Source organism: Microcebus murinus, chromosome 5 (assembly GCF_040939455.1).
Source record: "Microcebus murinus isolate Inina chromosome 5, M.murinus_Inina_mat1.0, whole genome shotgun sequence".
Taxonomy (NCBI): Eukaryota; Metazoa; Chordata; class Mammalia; order Primates; family Cheirogaleidae; genus Microcebus; species Microcebus murinus.
Genome location: NC_134108.1, coordinates 45,010,961 through 45,022,166, shown reverse-complemented (window position 1 = coordinate 45,022,166; position 11,206 = coordinate 45,010,961). Strand labels below are relative to the sequence as shown.

The following is an 11,206-nucleotide window of genomic DNA, read 5'->3' as shown; positions in this document are numbered from 1 at the left end:
TTGGATGTACTTGATGTTCTGGAATGGCGGGGTCGGGGGGAGGGTTGGCAGGGGCAATATATGTAACCCTAACAATATTTGTACCCCCATAATATGATAAAATAAAAGGGGAAAAATAAATGGATTGACTAATAGTTATAATGTAATATGATGCATTCTGTAGTTCAGGAAATTTTAAAGTAAATCTAGCCTGGATATGAAAATGATAAACTCTACCTAGAAAGAGATTGTTTTCCATGGGGAATGGCACAGGTAAAGTCATTCTTCTATCTTGAAGGGCATGGGTTCATAGATGGGAAATATCAACATCAAAAGGGAAAGAGTATGGCTTTTATTGGATATTTTTTGATGCCAGGAAAAATATAAATAATATTTATGACAAGATATAAATTATCATATTATTATCTTTGTGCCAACTTTTAATTGGTCTTAGAAAGTTATTAACTTCATGTATTTATTGATAGAATATTATTTAGTTAATAGAAATTGTCAACAATTATGACACTATCATGATTCAGTTGACTTGCTTACTTTACTATCACAGGCATTATTTCTACATTCAAAGCTACTGGTACTGTACATTACAATTATTTGTTTAAAAAATTAGTGAAAAATGTAAGAAAAATTTCACTTAACTTTTAGGGATTACATTGCCCATTTTTTAATACGAGAACAAAATTCAATGTTTTTCGTATGCCTTAGGATAGGCCGATATGTGCTGGAAGCTTTAGTTCAGTTTAATTATCAAATATGTTTCGATTACTCTTTTTAACATTTTATTTTATTTTTAATTGACAAATAATTATATGTATATGTAGGGTATAATGCACTGTTTTGATAAATGTATACATTGTAGAATGATTAAATCAGTCTAATGAGCATATCAATCACCTTAAATCATGTGTTTGTGGTGAGAACATTTAAAATCCTCTTTTTAAGCTATTTAGAAACACAATACGTTATTAACTACCGTCACCACGCTGTACAATGGACCACTAACAGTAGACCTTATGTCACCTATCTAACTGAAACTTTGTACCTATTGACCAATTCTCCTTTCCTCATCCACCTCACACCCCCAGCCATTCTACTCTCTACTTCTATGAATTCAACTTTTTTCCTCAGTTTCTTTATTATTTTTTTGTTTTGTGAGAATACTATCATGGGTTGTAGAAATGTTCCTAGCAGTTTCTTGGAGCTTCAGAAGTTTCCTCAGTTTGTACCAGTTTTCATGCTAATTTTTCAACTTGAAATTCCACACATTAATAGTATAAATTCAGATTTCACAGCTAGAATAGCATAGGCTTAGGGGTTGAATTTGTTGAATTTCTCTTACTAGACTCTATCTATGTGATACCTGCCTCCTCATCCTCTTGTTGACTCTGGTAGAGATAAGTTTCCCTTGTAGTTTCTTTACACTAATGGCTATTTTCAATATCGTTTCACTCAGATGTAGCCTTTCCAGATTTCTGGCTTTTTATGCAAGATCTTACATCTAGCCTTCTCCTTTGCACAAGTCCAAGGTTGTTCTGTTCTGATGTGAGTGGTAAACTTCCTCAGGCCAATATCCAAGTCCCTTTGACCTGTTGCCATGTTCCATGTTCTGTATTCTGACTTTGACACCTCACTTCACTTACAGAGACTTCTGTTATATTTCAAGCTTGACAACATTTTAAATCTTGGTATGCTTTGTAATTCTTGTGTTTTTGTTGTCAAGGGCTGAGAAAGGGGGGAAGGTATATTGGTTTAGATTGTTAAATTACTGGAACTAGAATTAGATTTTTAAGGTGAGAGTGTAAAACAATTTGGGGAGTTTGTCAAGGAAGTCTTTACAGAGTAAATATCTGAAGTAAATACCAAAGGATGATGGTAGAAGGATAGGAATATATATGTTTTTCCTAGAAAGAATGGAGAGTTAGAGAACAAGGCAGAAGAGGGAGCCATGGTGATACATGGACATGTAAGAGCCAGTAGAGGAAGGGGTGTTGCTGAGAGAGGCAGATGGAGCAGCAGGAGAGAAGAGAGAAACAGAAGACTTGGGAAACCGATGTCACAGAAACTGCATCAGGAGGGAATTTCAAGAAATTCTGAGGTATTTAACAATGTTAAGGAGCATAATGGGGAAAAACTCATTGTATTTGGCACGTGATAATTATTTGGCCCTTCTCAGTTGACAGCAAAGTCATCAGGTTGCTCAGCTAAAAATCTTGAAGCCATCTTTGACTTACTACCCTCTCTCACAAGATCAATATCCAATTCATCAGGAAATTCTGTTTGCTTCGTCTTTAAGATACATCTGTACTTTGACTACTTCTCACCACTTCTCATTTAGAATTGCAAACTATCTCCCCCCTTCTCAACAATTCCAATATTGTTTACCCTGCCCTATTATTATTCTATAGGATTTTTTACCTCTAGCATAGAAGACAGTGTCCTCATTTATTACAATGATCACCTACTGTCTGTCTCCTCTCGTTAGAATATGCATTCCATGAGGGCAAGAGTTCTCTGCTGAGTTCCAAGGGCTTGGAGCATCAGTACCTGGAACATAGGAGTGATTCAATAATTGTTGAATGAATAAATTGCAGTTTTGTTGGATGTTTAACTAAAATTTGATCTGAGTTTATAGTTGGAGTTATATATTTTAAGCATATATACCATATTCAATTCTACTATGAATATAAATAATATTTTAGTAAAAATAATTTAATCTCTTATGCTGTTGTAAGAATTCTGTGCTTAAGAATTGTTGCATCCTTCAAATTCTAGAAATTAAAGTCCACACACTACTACCAGAGGCAATTTTCACCTTGTACTCCAACTAAATATTTTAGCCAAACTTTTAAATTATGAGATTAAAAATATTCATAGAAACTAATACTCTATTTAGCATTTCTTCTGCACAAAGTACTTACACAGTAAACAAAGAATTTTCATTTCACAAAAAAATGACTGCACATATTCAAGGATCCATAGTATGTTCTTTAGGAGCCAATCATAGTCCTGAAGAAACAATCTGGAATCCATAATTTTGAATGTTAAAATCCCCCAAATTAAAATCTTGAAAATATAATTCTGAAAAAATATGATAAAACTTATTTAAAATATATTTATATTTTTAAGAGGGGATTTATTTGAGAAACATAAAATCATGACAGAACACTTCATAGGCCACTTTACACTATGAAATAGGCAATAATAACATACACACTTTTGCAAGTATAAACAGGCATACTAATGATAGTTGAATGAGTATAACAGTTATGAGCAGATGAACTGTATGCATAAAGAAATAGGTCAAATCAAAATGTATAAACATATCAGTATGATTGGCAATTATGTGCACTCAGCTTTATAACTTCAATCATCTTAAATATCATGACAGACAACCTTAAGTCTTGACAAGATCAATCCAAAACCACAATTGGGTGCCATGGGTCAGCACTCTGTATGCAATTGCCCAAAGTGCAGAGATCTTTAGAAATTTTATATTTCACAAATGCAGACATACAAAAAGACATTTTTTCATTTATTGAGGAAGTTTCAACATTTTTACATATATGCACAATGCTTACACACAAAGTCAACATTGTGATAATACACTTTTATGGGGTCAGATTTATGCAAAAGTACACAAAATGAATTAGAATTTTTTCAAAGTCTCTAACAGTTTACATCTCCAGTATTGGAAATGATGTGAAGATGAAGTACATAGCATAGAGAATTGGCACTGTTTGTGAAGAGGCAAAAGTAATATACAATTGAATAATTTGGCTTGGGAGATTTCTTATACTTTTCACCTGTGTTTTTACTTCTATGATTTTTAAATCTCCTGCACCTGTATTTGGAGAGTGGTCATGGTTTACAAATATTGTAAGTTTACGCTGTCCACTTGAAAGTCTGGTTATTGCTTGGCCATTGTAATTAAGTGTTTTTCTGCTTTTATAGCACCAACAATAATTAGCTTTTAAACTTTTATCTTTCACCATTAAGTAGCCTCGTACACTTAACTTATCATAGCCTTCTTGCGAGGGAACAATTTCACAGATCTCTTTCATTGTGTTGTAAGGACTGCAGCAAAAAGCAATGATATTCACCTTCCCCAATACCAAATCAATATAAGTTAGGGTTCTCCAGAGAAACAGAACCAATTAACTATGTATATACAAGAGGATATTTAGTAGAAGAATTAGCTCACATCATTCTGGGGGCTGAGAAGACCCAGGACAAGCTTCTGCAAGCTGGAGACCCTTGGATGCCAGAAATGTGGCTCAGTCCAAGTCTGAAGGCTTCAGATCTGAGGAAGCTGATGGTATAACTCTCAGTCCAAGGCTAAAAGCTTCAGGACCCAGGAGACCACTGGTGTAATTCCTAGAGTAAAAGGCTGGCAAGCCTGGAGTTCTGATGTCTGTCCAAGGCAGCAGAGGAGAAAGTCTGTCGCAGCTCTCAAAGAGGCCAGTTTGCCTTCTGTATTTGTTCTCTCCAAGCCCCTGTCTTGATTGGATGGTGCCCTCCAACATTAAGAGCAGATCTTTCCCACCTAGTTCACTCAGATTTACACACTAATCTCCTCCAAAACACCATCTCAGACACACTCATAATAATGCTATACCAGGTTTCAAAGTATTCCTTAATCCAATCAAGTTGACATCTAAAATTAAGTCTACAAGTCTACCTCTTGTCAGCTCGGCAACCATAAACATCTCCATAAACCTTACTTAGTTCCCAAATAAAGACAATACCAATGTAATGGTTCAACCCAACATGATGCAACTATCCTGTGATTGTGATTTGTATGATTTTAGATGTTAGAGGCTTTAGAATTTAAGGATTTAGACCTAAGGATTTTCGATCTTTTGGGATTTCAACATTTGGGATTATGGATGTGAGATTGTGTCTCTCAGGATTGTGATCTAAACCCCATTTGGGCAAGATTATTTAACATACATTCTCATAAGTATGTATATGTTTAAATAACAAGGTTCTCACATGAATATACAACTTTTCATTGATGAAAAATAAATTGATTCCATTATATTAGCAATTCATATAAAATTTCTTTGTCGTAAAATATTGAAAATATTATCTTTTTCCTGATGAGAGTGTCTAGCCTCTCATTACTGGGAGTTAAAAAATTGATCTCATAATTTCTTTCTTCCCTTTTTTCCTCCGTCCATCACTTCTTTGTTCTTTAGTTTTGCTCTTATGTACTCCCATATTCAGTCCACTGAGTAGTCAATGCCTACTCTAGAAATGAGCAAATAAAATGACAATAAACTAATATGCTTAACTTGTGCTGCAGAGTATACTACACCCTTTAGTTCATCATTATTTTCTACATCGAAATTGTATTTCTTCATTGACTATTGCTTTGAGCTCCTACCAAGTGGTATAATTCTCAACTCTCTGTCTTACACACCTCCTTCTTACACATTTAGAAACTGAGCCCATACCCATTTTCTTTTTTCTTTTTTTGGGTGCAAAGGAATTTATTGGTCTGATTTATTTATTTATTTGTTTGTTTTTATTTCAGAGTATTATGGGGTTACAATTGCTTTGGTTACCTTATGTAAATTGCCTTTGCACTGCCCCAAAAGCATGCCCATCCCCCAGACAGTGTACACTGCATCCGTTAGGTGTGGATGTACCCATCCCATCCTCCTCTCTCCCACCTGTCCGACACCTGATGAATGTTACTTCCCATATGTGCACATTATTGTTCATCAATTAGTACCAACTTAATGGTGAGTACATGCGGTTTTGTTTTTCCATTCTTGTGATACTTCACTTAGAAGAATGGGCTCCAGCTCCATCCAGGTTGTTACAAAATATACTAGACCACCATTTTTTATGACTGAGTGGTGTTCCATGGTATACATATATTATGTTTTATTAATCCACACATGTACTGATGGGCATTTGGGTTGATTCCACGTCTTTGTGATTGTGAATTGTATTGCAGTAAACATTCAAATGCATATGTCTTAATTATAGAATGTATTTTTTTCTTTTGGGTAGATACCCAATAGTGGGGTTTCTGGATCCATAGGTAGTTAGTTCTACTTTTAGTTCTTTGAGGTATCTCCATACTACTACTGTCCATAGAGGTTGTACTAGTTTGCAGTCTCATCAGCAGTGTATGAGTGTTCCTATCTCTCCACATCCATGCCAACATTTATTGTTTTGGGACTTTTGGGTAAAAGCTGTTCTCACTGAAGTTAAGTAATATCTCATTGTGGTTTAGATTTGCATTTCCCTAATGATTAGAGATGTTGAACATTTTTTTATGTTTGTTGGCCATTAGTCTGTCTTCTTTTAAAAAATTTCTGTTCATATTCTTTGCCCACTTTTTGATGGAGTTGCTTGATTTTTTTCTTGCTAATTTTCCCAAGTTCCATATAGATTCTAGTTATCAGCCCTTTATTGGATGTATAGTGTGCAAATATTTTATCTCATTCTGTATTCGCTCAAGTGATAGTTTCTTTTGCTGTGAAGAAGCTTTTTAATTTTGATCAGGTCCCATTTATTTATTTTTGTTGTTCCTGTGATTGCTTGTGGAATCTTCATAAATTCTTTGTCTATGCCAATGTCTATAAGAGTTTTTCCAACATTCTCTTCTAGAATTCTTATGGTTTCATGCCTTAAGTTTAATTCTGTTATCCATCGTGAGTTGATTTTTGTGAGAGGGGAGAGGTGTGGATCATGCTTCAGTCTTCTACATGTGGCTATTCAATTTTTCCAGCATGATTTATTGAATAGGAATTCTTTTCCCTAGTGTATGTTTTTGTCTGCTTTGTCAAAGATCAGTTAGCAATATGAGAATAGCTTTATATTTGAGTTCTCAGTCCTGTTCCATTGGTTTGTGTCTCTGTTCTTATGCCATTTCTGTTCTGTTTTAGTTATGATCTGCTTGTAGCATAGATTGAAGTCTGGTGTATTTATGCCTCCAAATTTGTTCTTTTTGCTCAAAGCTGCTTTAACTATACAAGGTCTTCTCTGGTTCCATATGAAATGTAGAATTATTTTTTTAGATCTGCAAAAAATAATGGTATTTTAATGGGGATTGCATTGAATCTGTAGATCACTTTGAGTAGTATAGACATTGTAACCATGTTGATTCTGCCGATCCATGAGAATGGTATGGTTTTTCATTTGTTTACATCCTTTGCTATTTTCTTTCTCAGGGTTTCATAGTTTCTTTCTCAGGGTTTCATTTGCTATTTTCTTTCTCAGGGTTTCATAGATCTCCCTGTGAAGTTCTTTTGCCTCCTTAGTTAAATGTATTTCTCAGTATTTTATTTTCTTTTTTGCTATTGTGAAAGTTATTTAGTCTTTGATTTGGTTCTCAGCTTGATTGTTGTTGGTGTATATGAATGCTACTGATTTATGTACATTGATTTTGTAACCTGGGACTTTCCAGAACTTATTTATCAATTCCAGTAGTCTCTTGGCAGAATTTTTTGGGTTTTCTAGACAAGATCATCTCATTATCAAAGAGCAATAGTTTGACCTCTTTTGTCCCCATTTGGATGCCCTTCATTTCCTTTTCTTGTCTGATTGCACTGGCTAGGACTTTTAGCACTATGTTGAATAGAAATGTGATAGAAGGAAACCTTGTCTGGTTCCAGTTCTAAGTGGGTTCTGGTAAAATTTGGGTGTGAAACCATCTGGTTTGGGACTTTTTTTGGGGGGAAAGGTTAATATCGAGTGCCATACCTATTTTCTAATCATCAGAGCTGACATCCATTTTCCCTTCCCTCATTTAAATCATTTGTCTCTTGGGTTCTGGAGTCCATGGATTTTTGTTTGTTTGTTTGTTTTTATTGTTGTTGTTGTTTTTGTTGTTTTGCTTGACCAATAGAGCTCTCAGAAGGCTGTGAGCTATGGCTCTTCTTACAAGTTGCATATGCTAAGTTTACCGGCTGTATTAACATCACACCTGGGAGGCAGAAACACATGAAAACAAGATACAGAGCTCTAAGGACACTACTGATGATGCAAGCTAACAGAGAGTGGAAAATCAACCCAGCTGAGCAACATGAAAGCAGTACTTTCTCTTTGCCCATTTAGGCATCAATCAAGAAAATGTTGAGGACCCAGTTTTCTTTTTCCTTACACGTTTTACTATCTTTTAAAATTTTAGGAATCAATCTTGATAAATATTGAACATTAAAATTGATTTTCAAATTTTGAAAGAAAAACATAAAATCCTTTTCTGGCTAAAAGCAAACCAAGTGACTCAGTTTGAAAATGTCCTGAAAAGCATTGTCTTTGTCTCTCTTCCTCCTTTTCCTTCTTCCTCCCTCTCCTTGCCCCTTTTTTTCCACTCTATTCATTTTTCTTTGTCTTTCTTCTCTTTTAATTCTTTCCCTTAAAATAATATATTTAACTGAATGAAGTGAACTGTTTCAATTTAACAATTTGGCATTTTGTACTTTTTATTTCATTTTTTTCTTCATGAAAACTTTAAAGTAAATTTAGCCTGTAAATAAAGATTAAATTATCCTACTATCTTGATATATAGTTAAGGTCAACAAAGTAAGCATATCTATGAAATTTTCACTTGCTTTCAATATAATTTGATTATAGTAATAAACAGAAGTGCTAAAACCTATAGTTAACACAGCAGCTTATACAATTCAGTTTCATTTTTATGAGAAATAAAAAATCAAATAGAATGGTGGATCTTTGTATGCATGTAGTAGAGAAAGAACATATTTTTAAAAATGTTTTCAAAGTATAAATATGGAAAACACTTGTTAAATTTAATATAATTACATGATAATTTTCAAAATTATGCTGTTCCTCCAACTATGGTGATTATGTTGTGGGAAACTGATAATTCCATTAACAATTGCCAAATTCTCTTATTTAATGAAACCAGAATAATGCTAACAATTATGTCTTTTTCATTGTTCAGTTTTTTTGTAATTCAAAATAGTGATCTTTCTGCCAAACAACAACTGAAAAGTGTAGGCTAAGAATATATTTTATGAGAGAGAAAAGATCAGCTTTTTCTATTCTCTATTCTTTTCTTCATATTTTGCTTTGCTGATTGTGAAATAGAAGCATAGTGAGAAGCTGAAGTTGAAAAACTTAATTTTTGGAAATCCATATTTTGCGAATCAAATTAATCAGCATGGGTGAGTTCAGATCATACCAGGATCTCCATCTCCCAATAAGTTACTTCTTATCCTAGAAAAGAGCTACCTTTTTATTTTGTATGAGATAATAGTCATAAGCCCTTTATGTGCTCTAGATCCTTATTTGAACTTGCTGTCCCCTTTGTTATACGAGAATTGTACACAGTAGAATGAAAAAAAAGTAACATGACAAGGTCACTCACTAGTCCTATAACTTGTCCACATACAAATATTTGCTGATAAATTCAAAGAAAAGGCAGTTTGACCTTTAACATGAAACTATGATTGAGACAAAGTCATAAACAAAAACCATGTTGTACCATCTATTATGTTTATCATCAGTATCTATGAAAATCTATTAACTACAATACTTTAGTCCTTAAGCCATTTAGAATTTAGTCATCTGTATTATTTATTTTATTTTATTATTATAATATCTTTTTGTCTTATCATATTTAGATATTGAAAATAATAAATCTAAAGTGATGCTTATAAGCTACATATGCCCAAAGTAAAGGCAAGCAAACCTCAGAAACAGAAAATGCCTTTTGAGGGGTGGGATATGGGATAAAAAGATACTATTTATACCCTTTTAGGGGAGGATATATATATATTTTAATATTTTTCTTCTTATATCTTCTTGCTTTAATGTAGTCTATGTTTATATTTTTTCTTTGTGATTTTATAAAAAATAAACAGCTAGTGTGTTTTCTATCTTCCAGTTTAATTGCTCCTACAGGCTTTGCCACAAAAAAAAAAAATAATCTTAAGAAGAAAAACTTCAGTCTTGTTCTAATTTCTTTTTATTTTCCCTCTGTGTAAATACAAGGCACAACCCAACAAATAGTACAAAATGATTTCTCTTTTTTCTGAACTTCATTATGGTATATTCAATAAATGGTATCTATAATGTTCCATTGTTATTTCCATAATATATTTTGTTAATCAAAGATTTTACTGGTTATATTTTGCAACTGAACCTTTAATTAGTTTGCTTGCAAAACTCCAACCCAGCTTTTCCATTTGAAAATGGTAATCATCACTAAGAATAAGTACTTCTGCTAGGCTGCTTGGAGATGGGTGCAGCATGTTTGACAGCCTGTATGTCTCAGTTTTTGTAACTTTCCACACTTTTTAAAAATCACCTCTTTTCCTGGAATAAGAAACAAATGTCAGAAAACTAATCTGTTGTTCAGGTTCTGCTCTTTGATCAACAGCAATACTCTGGTAAAAAACTTTATAAGTTTATATGAATATGATGATACTTTGTTATTTTAAGCATGAGCAATTTGTGTAACAGAACATAACTTATCCAATCATGCAATTAACTTTTTACTGACTGCCTTGCTCTGTGGATACAAAGGCAGGGACCCTGTCCTTAAGGAGCTCAAAGTGTAGCAGAGATCTCAAAAATGCACATAAACAATTATAAAACAACTAAATAAGTGTTATTAATAATAGGAAAATGAGCCCGTTCTAGAGTGACTATGCTTTTCTTTTGGGTATTAAGTGTCAGATAAAATTGAATGAAGATGGTAACATTTCAGTATTCATATGAAGACAGACAAGGAGTTGGCTACATGAAAAGATTGTAAAAAGGCATCTAGTCACAAAAAACAGAATATACATGAGATTTACTGTACATCGACTGACTCTTAAGCTTGCATGGCTCCTCTTGTGCATGGACTCCTTACAAAGCTCCATAGCTAAGGTTACATTTCTGACTTTGTATTTTTTAAAAGTGTCCCTTCCCAAATTGTACAAGCTTCACTTTTCATAAAAGTTTGCTGCACCCCTGAGAATACGTATGGGGTGAAGGGAGAAAGGACATGTTCACATAACCACAGTCGCCTTTTGACTCCACCTTGGGGCAGCGGTGGGAGATGAGGCTGATCACTGACCTCCCTAACTGTTTTTTTTTTTTTTTTTATTTTGGCATATTATGGGGGTACAGATTTTAAGGTTTCAATAAATGCCCATTTCCCCCCCCCAAAAGTCTGAGTCTCCATCATGACCATCCCCCAGATGGTGCACATCTCACTCATTGCCTCGTCCCCAAATGT

General features: G+C 33.9%; 1 long non-coding RNA gene across 1 annotated transcript in view; it reads left to right on the top strand.

The window, feature by feature from the left end:
* The first annotated feature begins 1,612 nt into the window (after window positions 1-1,612).
* Window positions 1,613-11,206, top strand: part of LOC105864968 (uncharacterized) — a 28,416-nt gene continuing 18,822 nt past the window's right edge. The window contains exon 1 of the long non-coding RNA XR_012919209.1: window positions 1,613-1,682. This is a non-coding gene — a long non-coding RNA (uncharacterized LOC105864968). The remainder of the gene's footprint in view (window positions 1,683-11,206) is intronic.